Below are 12,719 nucleotides of genomic sequence, written 5' to 3' on the forward strand. Positions count from 1 at the left end.
TCAAGCTATTATGCATCCAGATAGAATGCTTTCTATGGTCAATAGACAAATGACAATAGGTGCAGAAGTAGACCATTTGGCCCTTCGAGCCTGCACCGCCATTCTGAGATCATGGCTGATCATCTACTATCAATACCTGGTTCCTGCCTTGTCCCCATAACCCTTGATTCCCCTATCCATAAGGTACCTATCTAGCTCCTTCTTGAAAGCATCCAGAGAATTGGCCTCCACTGCCCTCTGAGGCAGCGCGTTCCACACCTCCACAACTGTCTGGGAGAAGAAGTTCCTCCTCAACTCTGTCCTAAATGACCTACCCCTTATTCTTAAACCATGCCCTCTGGTACTGGACTCTCCCAGCATCTGAAACATATTTCCTGCCTCTATCTTGTCCAATTCCTTAATAATCTTATATGTCTCAATCAGATCCCCCCTCAATCTCCTTAATTCCAGCGTGTACAAGCCCAGTCTCTCTAACCTCTCTGCGTAAGACAGTCCGGACATCCCAGGAATTAACCTAGTGAACCTATGCTGCACCTCCTCCACAGCCAGGATGTCCTTCCTTAACCCTGGAGACCAAAACTGCACACAATATTCCAGGTGTAGTCTCACCAGGGCCCTGTACAAATGCAAAAGGATTTCCTTGCTCTTGTACTCAATTCCCTTTGTAATAAAGGCCAACATTCCATTAGACTTCTTCACTGCCTGCTGCACTTGCTCATTCACCTTCAGAGACTGCTGAACAAGTACTCCTAGATCTCTTTGTATTTCATCCTTACCTAACTCCACACCGTTCAGATAATAATCTGCCTTCCTGTTCTTGCTCCCAAAGTGAATAACCTTACACTTATTCACATTAAACGCCATCTGCCAAGTTTCTGCCCGCTCACCCGGCCTATCCAAGTCACCTTGAATTCTCCTAACATCCTCATCACATGTCACACTGCCACCCAGCTTAGTATTATCAGCAAACTTGCTGATGTCATTCACAATGCCTTCCTCTAAATCATTGACGTAAATTGTAAACAGCTGTGGTCCCAATACCGAGCCCTGTGGCACCCCACTAGTCACCACCTGCCATTCCGAGAAACACCCATTCACTGCTACCCTTTGCTTTCTATCTGCCAACCAGTTTTCTATCCATGTCAATATCCTCCCCCCAATGCCATGAGCTCTGATTTTTACCCACCAATCTCCTATGTGGTACCTTATCAAATGCCTTCTGAAAGCCAAGGTACACCACATCCACTGGATCTCCTGCGTCTATCATCCTGGTTACATCCTCAAAAAACTCCAATAGATTAGTCAAGCATGATTTGCCCTTGGTAAATCCATGCTGGCTCGGCCCAATCCTATCACTGCTATCAAGATGTGCCGCTATTTCATCTTTAATAATGGACTCTAGCATCTTCCCCACTACTGATGTCAGGCTAACAGGGCAATAGTTCTCTGTTTTCTCCCTCCTTCCTTTCTTAAAAAGTGGGATAACATTAGCCATTCACCAATCCTCAGGAACTGATCCTGAATCTAAGGAACACTGGAAAATGATCACCAATGCATCCACAATTTCCAGAGCCACCTCCTTTAGTACCCTAGGATGCAGGCCATCTGGACCTGGGGATTTGTTAGCCTTCAGTCCCATCAGTCTACTCATCACCGTTTCCTTCCTAATGTCAATCTGTTTCAGTTTCTCTGTTACCCTATGTCCTTGGCCCATCCATACATCTGGGAGATTGCTTGTGTCTTCCCTAGTGAAGACAGATCCAAAGTACTTATTAAATTCGTCTGCCATTTCTCTGTTTCCCATAACAATTTCTCCCAATTCATGCTTCAAGGGCCCAACATTGTTCTTAACTATCTTCCTTCTCTTCACATACCTAAAAAAACTTTTGCTATCCTCCTTTATATTCCTAGCTAGCTTGCATTCATACCTCATTTTTTCTCCCCGTATTGCCTTTTTAGTTAAGTTCTGTTGTTCCTTAAAAATTTCCCAATCATCCGTCTTCCCACTCGCCTTAGCTCTGTTATACTTCTTTTTTAATGCTATGCTATCTCTGACTTCCTTTGTCAACCACTGTGGCCACTTTCCCCCCTTTGAATCCTTCCTTCTCTGGGGGATGAACTGATTTTGCACCTTGTGCATTATTCCCAAGAATACCTGCCATTGCTGTTCCACTGTCTTTTCTGCTAGGATATCTGACCAGTCAACTTTGGCCAGCTCCTCCCTCATGGCTCCATAGTCTCCTTTGTTCAACTGCAATACTGACACTTCTAATCTGCCCTTATCCCTCTCAACTTGCAGATAAAAACTTATCATATTATGGTCACTACCTCCTAATGGCTCCTTTACTTCAAGATCACTTATCAATTCCTGTTCATTGCACAACACTAAATCCAGAATAGTCTTATCCCTGGTCGGCTCTCGAAAAAGCTGCTCCAAAAATGCATCCCATAGGCACTCTACAAACTCCTTATCCTGGGGTCCAGTACCAACCTGATTTTCCCAGTTCACCTGCATGTTGAAATCCCCCATAACTACTGCGACATTTCCTTTGCCACATGCCATTGTTAACTCCCTATTCAACTTGCACCCAATATCCATGCTACTGTTTGGGGGCCTGTAGATAACACCTATTAGGGTCTTTTTGCCCTTACTGTTCCTCAGTTCTATCCACACTGACTCTACTTCCCCCGATTCTATGTCCCCCCCCTTGCAAGGGACTGAATCTCATTCCTCACCAACAGGGCCACCCCACCCCCTCTGCCCACCTTTCTGTCCCTTCGCTAGCACGTATACCCTTGTACATTCAATTCCCAGGTCTGATCCCCCTGCAGCCATGTCTCCGTTATCCCAACAACATCATAGTTACCCATTCGCACCTGAGCTTCAAGCTCACCCGCCTTATTTCTAACACTTCGTGCATTCAGATATAGAATTTTTAACCCATTTCTCCGCTCTCTGTTTAAATCCCTGCCTATTGTGCATAACCCAGCTCCCCGAACTCTCACCGGGTATACGCCCCTTGAATTTTGTTGTCCTTCTTAAATTTACTTACTCTTTCTGCACATTTAACTCCATGCTCCGTCAGACCATCCCTCTGCACATGTATCCTCCTTATCACTCGTTCCGCCTCACCTTTCTCTACTTCACACTTAATATTTCGGAACTGTGTAGTCTCCACCTGTCCTTTATACTTCATTTCTCTATCCTCTCTCACATTCTGGATCCCTTCTCTGGATCAATTCTGGTCCATTGATAAATATTGGTAAGGCTTTTCTTGGCGATGCAATTGCTGTCAAATTGGCACAGGAGGCCTCACGCAGGTCCAGGAGTGAGAGATTTAAAAAAGGAGCTTTCGGGGATTTCAGCTTTTTTTGGCGGCACAGTCGTGATTTATTAGCAAGGGCAAATAAAAATAAGGCAGAGACAAGCAGAGCAGCTATTGTGTGAGTGGACCAGTGTTAGAGTAGAGAGGCTTCTGCTCATAAAGCTTTGATGAGAACAGGCTTAGGCGAGGGACATATATATTAACTTTCTGCATTTCTCATTCTTTGTCTGTTAGCACAGAGTTAGAATAGTAAGGATGGCTGCAGGGACTCTGTTGCGTTCTTTGTGTGAGATGTCGGAAATCTGGGAGTCTTCCAGTCTTCTGGATGATCACATCTGCATCAGGTGCACTGAGCTGCAGCTCCTCAGAGAACATGTCAAGGAACTGGAGCTGCAGCTCGATGACCTTCGGTACAAATGGGAAAATGAGAAGGTGATAGGAACTAGTCACCCCTAGGTTGCAGGAGTCAGAGTACTGGGTGACTGTCATGAGAAGGAAGGGAAATGGGTAGCTGGTACAGAGTACCCTGTTGTGGTTCCCCTCAACAATAACTTGGATACTTTTGAGGGGGCAGGAGGGTAGCCACAGAGCCCAGGTCTCCAGCACTGAGCCTGGCGGTGTGGCTTAGAAGGTAAGTGGGGAGAAGAAGACTGTAGAACTGATAAGGGGATTCCATAGTTAGAGGAGTAGACACAACATTTTGTAGACACGATAGACACCCAGATGGTATGTTGCCTCCCCAGGTGCCAGAGCCAGCGACGTCTTGGATTGGGTCCACTGTATTCTAAAGGAGGAGGGTGAGCAGCTGGAACTCTTGGTACATTTTGGCATTATTAATGTAGGTAGGAAAAGCAAGGAGAACCTAAAAAGAGAATTTAGGGAGCGAGGTGGAAAGCTGAAAAGCAGGACCTCCAGGGTAGTAATATCGGGATTGCTGTCTGTGTCACGCACCAGTGAGGGTAAGAGTAGGATGTTTTGGCAGATGAAATCCTTTGCTGAGAAACTGGTGCAGGGGCAGAGTTTCAGAATTGGGGATCATTGGAATCTCTTCTGGGGAAGGTATGACCTGTACAAAAAAAGGGTTACTTCTGAACTCAAGGGGGACCAATATCCTTGCAGGCATTTTTGCGAGAGCTGTACGGATGGTTTAAACTAATTTGACGGAGGAATGGGAACCGGAGTGATAGGGCTGTTGGTTTACAGGCTGAGGCAGTGAGAGTGTCAGGAAGGACAAGCAGATGGTAGGGCAAAATTGCAGTCAGTGTAGAGTGGCAGTGTAACAGGAGGACAAAATTGAAAAGGGTGTTGAATACAGTACCGAAGGTGTTATATTCAGGATTGAAGTTGTTATATTTGGATGCACGCAGTATATAGAATAAGGTAGAGAATCTTGTAGCACAGTTAGATATTGGCAGGTATGATGTTGTGGGCGTTGCTGAGTCATGGCTGAAAGATGATTGTAGTTGGGAGCTTAACATAAGAACAGAAATAATAGGGCCTGGAGTAGACCATCTGGCCCATCAAGCCTGCTCTGCCATTCAGTAAGATCATAGTCGATCTGGCCATGGACTCATCTCCACCTACCTATCTTTTCCCCATAATCTTTAACTCCCCTACTATGCAAAAATCTATCCAACCTTGTCTTAAAACATGTTTACTAAGGTAGCCTCCACTGCTTCATTGGGCAGAGAATTCCACAGATCCACCACCCTCTGGAAAAACAGTTTCTGCTCTTCGAGAAACATAGAAACAGAGAAAACCTACAGCACAATATAGGTCCTTGAGCTCACAATGCTGTACTGAAAATGTACTTACTGTAGAAATTACCTCGGGTTACCCATAGCCCTCTATTTTTCTAAGATCCATGTACCTATCAAAGAGTCGTTTAAAAGACCCTATTGTATCCGCCTCCACCATCGTTGTCGGCAGCCCACTCCACGCACTCACCACTCTCTGCATAAAAAATAACTTACCCCTGACATCTCCTCTGTACATATTTCCAAGCACCTGAAAACTATGCCCTCTCATGTTAGCCATTTCAGCCCTGGGAAAAAGCCTCTGACGATCCACACGATCAATGCCTCTCATCATCTTGTACATCTCATCTCCATCCTAAATCTACTCCCCTGAATCTTGAGACTATGCCCCCTACTTCTAGTCTCACCTACCAGTGGAAACAACTTTCCTGTCACTATCTTAACTATCCCTTTCATAATTTTATATGTTTCTAAAAGATCCTCTCTCATTCTTCTGAATTCCAGCGAGTACAGTCCCAGGCGACGCAATCTCTCGTCATAGTCTTATCCCTTCATCTCTGGAATCAACTTGGTGAACCTCCTCTGCACCGCCTGCAAAGCCAGTATATTCTCCTTCAAGTAAAGAGACCAGAACTGCACGCAGTACTCCACGTGTGGCCTCACCAGTACCCTGTGCAGTTGCAGCGTGACCTCCCTGCTCTTAAATTCAATCCCTCTAGCAGTGAAGTCCAACATTCCATTTGCCTTCTTGATAGCCTGCTGCACCTGCAAACCAACCTTTTGTGATTCATGCACAAGCACTCCCAAGTTGAGAAGAGTTTAAAAAGAGACAGCTTTATAGAGCAGGCATGAGAGTAGAGGGAGACAGAGTAGGAGGGCTTTGGCTCAATGGGGCCTCTGCAATAACAGGTTGAGGTGAGGTAAGTAACTTGTGAAGAATAGGAATAGAAAGTATGCCTGTGAGGCTGATGTTCTGTACTGGGTGTCAGATGTGGGAAGTCTTGGAGACTCCCAGCCTCCCGGACGGCCACATCTGCACCAGGTGCATCAAGATGCAGCTCAATGACCTTTGTCTGGTCAGGAGAGTGAGGAGGTGATAGAGAAGAGGTATAGGCAGGTAGTCACTGGGGCCTTGAGAGATAGATAGGTAACAGTCAGGAGAGGGAAGGGCAGGAGTCAGATACTAGAGAGTACCCCTGTGGTTGTCCCCCTTAACAATAAGCGCTCCTATTTGAGTAGTTTTGGGGGAGACAGCCTAACTGGGGGAAGCAACAGTGGCCGCTCCTCTGGCACAGAGTCTGGCCCTGTGGCTCAGAAGGATAGGGAAAGGAAGAGGGTCGCAGTAATGATAGGGGACTCCATAGTTAGGGGGTCAGACAGACGATTTTGTGGACGCAAGAAAGAAACACGATGGTAGTTTGCCTCCCAGGTGCCGGGGTCTGTAATGTTTCAGATCGCGTCCACGATATCCTGAAGTGGGAAGGAGAACAGCCAGAGGTTGTGGTACATATCGGTACCAACGACATAAGCAGGAAAAGGGAGGAAGTCCTGAAAACAGACTACAGGGAGTGAGGAAGGAAGTTGAGAAACAGGACCTCAAAGATAGTAACCTCGGGATTACTGCCTGTGCCACGTAACAGTGAGTATAGGAATATAATGAGGTGGAGGATGAATGCGTGGCTGAGAGATTGGAGCAGAAAGCAGGGATTCAGATTTGTGGATCATTGGGACCTCTTTTGGGGCAGGCGTGACCTGTCCAAAAATGATGGGTTGCACTTGAATCCCAGGGGAGCCAATATCTTGGCAGGGAGGTTTGCTAAGGCTATTTGGGGGAGTTTAAACTAGGATTGCTGAGGGATAGGAACTGAAATGAAGAGACGGAGGAAGAGGCGATTGGCTCACAAATAGAGAAAACTTGGAGACAGTGCTAGAGGGAGGATAGGCAGGTGAAAAAAAAAGGGACGTGCTCAGACCAATGAATTGAGATGTGTCTATTTTAATGCAAGGAGTATTATGAACAAAGCGGATGAGCTTAAAGTGTGGATCAGTACTTGGAGATATGACGTTGTGGCCATTACAGAGACTTGGATGGCTCAGGAGCAGGAATGGTTACTTCGAGTGCCAGGCTTTAGATGTTTCAGAAAGGACAGGGAGGGAGGCAAAAGAGGTGGGGGCGTGGCAGTGTTGATTAGAGATAGTGTCATGGCTGCAAAAAAGGTGGAAGACATGGAGGGATTGTCTACGGAGTCTCTGTGGGTGGAAATTAGGAATAGGAAGGGTTCAATAACTTTACTGGGTGTTCTTTATAGACCACCCAATTGTAACAGGGACATCGTGGAGCAGATAGGGAGGAGACAGATTCTGCAAAGGTGTAATAATAACAGGGTTGTTGTGGTGGGAGATTTTAATTTCCCAAATATTGTTTGGCATCTCCCTAGAGCAAGGATTTAGATGGGGTGGAGTTTGTTAGGTGTGTTCAGGAGGTTTCTTGACACGATATATAGATAAGCCAACAAGAGGAGAGGCTGTACTTGATCTATTATTGGGAAATGAAACTGGTCATGTGTTAGATCTCTCAGTGGGAGAGCATTTTGGAGATAGTTATCACAATTCTATCTCCGTTACCATAGCATTGGAGAGGGATAAGAACAGACAAGTTAGGAAAGCGTTTAATTGGAGTAAAGGGAAATATGAGGCTATCAGGTAGGAACTTGGAAGCATAAATTGGAAACAGATGTTGTCAAGGAAACGAATAGAAGAAATGTGTCAAATATTCAGGGAATATTTGCGTGGAGTTCTGCATAGGTACATTTCAATGAGAAAGGGAAAGGATGGTAAGGTACAGGAATCATGATGTTCAAAAGCTGTTGTAAATCTAGTCAAGAAGAAAAGAAGAGCTTACGAAAGGTTCAAAAAACTACATAATGATAGAGATTTGGAAGATTATAAGGCTAGCAGGAAGGAGCTTAAGAATGAAATTAGGAGTGCCAGAAGGGGCCATGAGAAGGCCTCGGTGGACAGGATTAAGGAAAACGCCAAGGTTATTGAGAAAGTAAGGATGCATGGGATCCAAGGGGACATTGCTTTGTGGATGCGGAACTGGCTTATCTACAGAAGGCAAAGAGTGGTTGTAGACAGGTTGTATTTTGCATGGAGGTTGGTGACCAGTGGTGTGCCTCAGGGATCTGTTCTGGGACCCCTACTCTTTGTGATTTTTATAAATGACCTGGATGAGAAAGTGGAGGGATGGGTTAGTAAGTTTGCTGATAACAGAAAGGTTGGAGGTGCTGTGGATAGTGTGGAGGGCTGTCAGAGGTTACAGCGGGACATTGATAGGATGCAAAACTGGGCTGAGAAGTGGCAGATGGAGTTCAACCCAGATAAGTATGAGGTGGTTCATTTTGATAGCTCAAATATGATGGCAGAATATAGTATTAATGGTAAGACTCCTGACAGTGTAGAGGATCAGAGGGATCTTGGTGTCCAAATCCATAGGGCACTGAAAGTAGCTGCGCAGGTTGACTCTGTGGTTGAGAAGGCGTACAGTGTATTGGCCTTCATCAATCGTGGGGTTGAGTTTTAAGAGCTGAATGGTAATGTTGCAGCTCTGTAGGATCCTGGTCAGACCCCACTTGGAGTACTGTGCTCAGTTCTGGTCGCCTCACTACAGGAAGGATGTAGAAACTTATATAAAGGGTGTAGAGGAGAGTTACAAGGATGTTGCCTGGATTGGGGAACATGCCTTATGAGAATAGGTTGAATGAACTTGGCCTTTTGGCCTTGGAGCGACGGAGGATGAGAGGTGACCTGATAGAGGTGTATAAGATAATGAGAGACATTGATCATGTGGATAGTCAGAGGCTTTTCCCCATGGCTGAAATGGTTAGCACGAGAGGGCACAGATTTAAGGTGCTTGGAAGTAGATACAGAGGAGATGTCAGGGGTAAGCTTTTTACGCAGAATGGGCTGCTGGCGGTGGTGGTGGAGGCGGAAACGATAGGGTCTTTTAAGAGACAGAAAAATAGAGGGCTATATGTAAAGCCTAGGTAGGTCTAAGGTAAGGACATGTTCGGCACAGTTTTGTGGGCCGAAGGGCCTGTATTGTGCTGTATGTTTTCTATGTTTCTATGTTAAGACACTAGCAGTGTGCCAGAGGTCTGTGAGTGTCAGGGAGCAGGAGTGACTGCCATTGCTATTACATAGGAAAAAGTTTTAGGCAAACTGAAAGGTCTTAAGCTGGATGTTGTGTACTTGGATTTTCAGAAGGCCTTTGACAAGGCACATGAGGCTGCTTAACAGTGTAAGAGCCCACGATATTACAGGAAAGATATTAGCATGGATAGAGCATTGGCAAACTGGCAAGAATAGGAATAAAGGGAGCCATTTCTGGTTGGCTGCCGGTGACTAGTGGCTTTCTGCTGGGGTTAGTGTTGGGGCCGCTTCTTTTTACATTGTATGTCAGTGATTTGGATGATGGAATTGATGGCTTTGTGGCTTAGTTTGCAGACAACATGAAGATAGGTGGAGGGGTAGGAAGTGTTGAGGAAGCATGGAGGCTGCAGAAGGACTTGGACAGATTTGGAGAATTGGCAAAGAGGTGAAAGGTGGAATACAATGTCGGGAACTGTATGGTCATGCTGTTTCTTTTGTCTCTTGAGGAGATAGAGGCTTTGGCGAGCTTACTTGACATCAATGTGGTTGGACCAGGCCAGGTTTCTGGTTATGTTCACATCTTGGAAGCTGAATCTCTCGACTATTGATGTAGACAGGAGCATGTGCACTGCATGCCCTTCTGAAGACCAAGCTTTCTTTGTTGACATGGAAGGGATGGTTGTTATCATGACCCCATGCCCCTGAGCTCTCTGTCTCCTTCTTGTACTCCAACTCATCATTAGCAGATATGCGACTATGACTGCAATATCATCTGCAAACTTGTCGATGGAATTAGAGTAGAATGTGGCCACGCAGTCATGAGAGTACAGAGAGTAGAGCAGGTGGCTGAGTAATGCCACCCTCTGGAGCTCCAGTGTTTTGAATAATCATACGTTATACTTTATACTTTATTGTCGCCAAACAATTGATACTAGAACGTACAATCATCGCAGCGATATTTGATTCTGCGCTTCACACTCCCTGGATTACAAATATTAAATATTAAAAATAGTAAAAATGAGTAAATTAAAAAAATTAAATTATAAATCATAAATAGAAAATAGAAAAGTGGAAAAAGGTAGTGCAAAAAAACCGAGAGGCAGGTCCGGATATTTGGAGGGTACGGCCCAGATCCGGGTCAGGATCTGTTCAGCAGTCTTATCACAGTTGGAAAGAAGCTGTTCCCAAATCTGGCCGTACGAGTCTTCAAGCTCCTGAGCCTTCTCCCGGAGGGAAGAGGGACAAAAAGTGTGTTGGCTGGGTGGGTCGTGTCCTTGATTATCCTGGCAGCACTGCTCCGACAGCGTGTGGTGTAAAGTGAGTCCAAGGACGGAAGAGGTGGAGGTGTTGTTGCCTCTCCTTACTGTTTGTGATCTGTCGAGGATCCAGTTGCAGAGGGAGTTGTTTACTGTCGGGGCCTGAGTTTGGCAAAGACTTTGCATGGAAGTATAATATTTAAGGCAGAACTGTAATCAATGAACAAGTGTCTGAGTATAGCTGGGTCAGCAAACTACTGGAAAGATGCGATTGGATTGGACAGGGATCAGGACCTAATCAGCGCTGGAGAAATATTTTCATGAGAGATCAAGGCTAAATTTGATAGAATGATATAAAATTAAGAAGATTAGACCAGAAAAGCAGAAAAGACCTAAATTTCTTAACAGTGTGATCATTAATTTAGGGGCATGGTTAATTAATTGGTTGAAGATTTGCAAGAAGTTTGGAAAAGAGTTGTCAATTAAATGACCATTCCATGAAGGTGGTAGAGTCAGAAACCCTCATGATATTCGGATATGTCATTAATACCTAGATAAATCAGAATCAAAGTTAGTTTTATTATCACTGGCAAGTGACGTGCAATTTGTTAAGGTAGCAGCAGCAGTTCAATGTAGTACATAATAGAGAAGAGAAGAAAATTTTAAAAAAATCAAATAACAAAATTAATTAATTAATTATTTTTGGAGCTTAGCAAAATAGAGGGCTATGGGTAAACCTAGGTAATTTCTGAGGTAAGGACATGTTCGGCACAGCTTTGTGGGCCGAAGGGCCTGTATTGTGATGTATGTTTTCTATACGTATTTCTATGTTTCCAAATCAATTACAGTATACTGTCACGTACCCCGTGACGAGAATAAAGAACCAGCAGAGATGGAAAACACTTTGTAGTCCAGTATTGCTATTACCTAATAATATTTATTAGTAACTACGCAATACAGTAATATCAACGTAGATAAATCAAACAGGTTAGCAATGATTATATATAAGTAAGTATATCAGTAAGTGTGGAAATATATACAGTCTTACGATAATGAGTAAAGTTCAGTTCAGTTCGTGGGGTTGAGTTGAGTAGCGATGGAGCGAGAGAGAGGGAGAGATTTGAGTGTTCAGGTGAGTTGACACCGTTGATCTTCTCGTTGTCCTCCGAAATCCTTTAAAAGTCACCGACTGTGACCACAACAAAGGGGACCAGTTTTCTATGGTGGAGCTATCATCCAGGCAAGGGTGGACACATGGACATCTCCCCACCAGTCAACCCCTTTTCTTTTCACTGCAAGAGCGACTGATTGATCCTCCAAAAACCCACTTTTTCTGCAGGCACAAAAAGGCTCATTCAGTGTCCAAAACATGTGTCTCAGGGTCTATCATCTGATCTTCTGTTTTCCCTTGCTGAGCATCAACTGTCACTCAACTAACTCCTCCTTCCTTTGTCTGTGTAAGAAATGTACAAGCATGCCATGTCCTTGGGAAGTATCAACACGCTGGCGAAAAATCATAACATCGATTGTCCATCAAATAACCACCCTCGGTTACCATAGCACCTTATGAGCTTTCGGTGCCATCTCTCTCTCCAACTCAGCAGAAATCCAGAAGTTACTTCCAGTGTCTTAAAGTGACAGTCCAACAGTTAGTCTTCGTCTCTGTCTCTCTTCAAAACAAGATATCGATGTTAAATAACTCTCTCTCTTTTCAAAGGCGCAGTTAATAGGGGTAAACGAGCACAGTTCATAGGGGTAATTCAGGATCCTGTCACAATATGTATATAGAATAGATTAAAAAATGTGCAAAAAAATCAGAAATACTGTATATTAAAAGAAAGTGAGGTAGTGTCCAAGGGTTCAATGTCCATTTAGGAATTGGATGGCAGAGGGGAAGAAGCTGTTCCTGAATCGCTGAGTATTTGCCTTCAGGCTTCTGTACCTCCTGCCTGATGGTAGCAATGAGAAAAGGCCATGCCTGGGGTGCTGGAGGTCCTTAATAATGGTTGCTGCCTTTCTGAGACACTGCTCCTTGAAAATGTCCTGGGTACTTTGTAGGCTAGTACCCAAGATGGAGCTGACTAGATTTACAACCCTGTGCAGTAGCCCACCCCCTCCCCACCCATACCAGCCAGTGATTGCAGCCTGTCAGATAGCTCCCTACAGTACATCTATAGAAGCTTTTGAGTGTATTTGTAAACACTTGAATAGCTATAAGTAGAGGATTA

At 44.6% G+C, this 12,719-nt stretch overlaps 1 protein-coding gene across 2 annotated transcripts in view; it reads left to right on the top strand.

Annotated features, from left to right (window-relative positions):
- Positions 1-12,719, top strand: part of LOC134353191 (glypican-4-like) — a 201,182-nt gene that overhangs the window by 138,493 nt on the left and 49,970 nt on the right. The window lies entirely within an intron of this gene.

The sequence above is a fragment of the Mobula hypostoma genome, chromosome 10, assembly GCF_963921235.1.
Source record: "Mobula hypostoma chromosome 10, sMobHyp1.1, whole genome shotgun sequence".
Taxonomy (NCBI): domain Eukaryota; kingdom Metazoa; phylum Chordata; class Chondrichthyes; order Myliobatiformes; family Myliobatidae; genus Mobula; species Mobula hypostoma.